The sequence below is a fragment of the Panulirus ornatus genome, chromosome 45, assembly GCF_036320965.1.
Source record: "Panulirus ornatus isolate Po-2019 chromosome 45, ASM3632096v1, whole genome shotgun sequence".
NCBI classification, from domain to species: Eukaryota; Metazoa; Arthropoda; class Malacostraca; order Decapoda; family Palinuridae; genus Panulirus; species Panulirus ornatus.
The window spans coordinates 3,498,562-3,500,507 of record NC_092268.1 but is presented as its reverse complement, the minus strand read 5'-3'; positions in this window follow the sequence as shown (position 1 = coordinate 3,500,507).

Genomic DNA, 1,946 nt, shown 5'->3' with positions numbered 1-1,946 from the left:
CTGTCCGTCTGTCCGCTCATCCGTCTGTCCTGTGCAGAAATAATGAGGACATTACCAGACGGCACGATCACTAACCCCCAATACACAGGAGCCAATAATTTCTCAATATCTCCGGCGGGACAGAAATTATTGGTCGCTGGGGTGAAATAATTTCTTCCTGAACCCGAGATTATTTCTCAGTACAGCAGACTCAGTCGACTGATGATATGTTGTATGGAGGATTTTAATGAAGGAAACAAATATAAATTTTGCAAAAAAAGAAAGAAAAGAAAAATTCTACAAAGTTTCCAGGTATGTTGAGTATATTGTGGGTCAGGATGAACATTGTTATACGTCATAGAGTTTAGTGAGAGCCCTATCTTCCTCCCTCCCTCCCTCTATCTATCTATCTATCTATTTATCTATCCCCTAGCGCCGTAAGCAATATTGACGAGATAGCCAAGTTTGGGAATAGCCCTCCTCACACGGCTGGTCAAGGTCGGGTTGAGTGACAGTAATTTCTATGGAGTGGTGTGTATGTGTGTGTCTGTGTCTTCCCTGTAGGGTGTGTTAGAGGAGTGGCTGGCTGGTTGGCTGGCTGGCTAGTTGGCTGGCTGGTGTTCAAGGTGAGTGACGTTGGCTGGTGTTGGGAGGTTGCAAGGGTTCGATGATCTGCCGGAAGAGCTCCAATCATTGTATTTTTGCTGAGTGTGTGTTTGTGTGTGTGGCTCCTCCAGTGTTTACGTTGGAGTGTCCTCAGACTGTAGTCAAGTCTGGCCCTCCATATTGGTGGCTGCTGGTGTGTGTGTGTGTGTGTGTGTGTGTGTAAGGATGCTTCATGAGTAGGTTCGTCCAGGGAACACAGTCAAGACAGTGGCACTCAAGACCCAATCCATGAACCTCCCTGATCTACTGGGAACGTTAAGGCGGAAATCATCCACTGACAGAAGCTCTACCGAGCCGTCACTGCATCACGGGGCATGACAATGGTGAAACCTTTCAAGTTTTTTGTCAAAATGTTTTTCATACTTCGTGTGGTTCCTGACGGTCGGTCGGTCGCTTCTGCCACCTTGAGGCACCAATCTGTTGGCGCTTGGATTTAATTGCCTGTCACACCTTGACTGACGTAGTGAAATTAGCCTTCCACTCAGTCATCCAAGGAGGAATATATAAGCATATATATATATATATATATATATATATATATATATATATATATATATATATATATATATATATATCAAAGACTTGTAGAGCTTTAAAGAAAGGAGAAGAGACACTGGTAGAAAAGACAGCAAGAAACTCAAAAAGGCAAGAAATACGAGATTCAAAAGCGTGGTGAGTACTGGTGTACTGGCAATGTTGTGACTGATTGGCAACACTGGTGTGTGAGGGGGAGCCCTGTACCTGTGAATCTTTCCTGGTTTTGTTGACGTCGGGTACCTGGTGACGTTGAAAGGAACCTGGTAACGTGTTTATCAACACGAGGAAGTGGTTCGGAGCCCTGTACCTGTGAATCTTTCCCGGTGGTGTTGACGTCGGGTACCTGATGAGGTTGAAAGGCATTTATCAACACGAGGGAGTGGTTCGGAGCCCTGTACCTGTGAATCTTTCCTGGTGGTGTTGACGTCGGGTACCTGGTGAGGTTGAAAGGCATTTATCAACACGAGGGAGTGGTTCGGAGCCCTGTACCTGTGAATCTTTCCTGGTGGTGTTGACGTCGGGTACCTGGTGAGGTTGAAAGGCATTTATCAACACGAGGGAGTGGTTCGGAGCCCTGTACCTGTGAATCTTTCCTGGGGGTGTTGACGTCGGGTACCTGGTGAGGTTGAAAGGCATTTATCAACACGAGGGAGTGGTTCGGAGCCCTGTACCTGTGAATCTTTCCTGGTGGTGTTGACGTCGGGTACCTGGTGACGTTGAAAGGAACCTGGTAACGTGTTTATCAACACGAGGGAGTGGTTCGT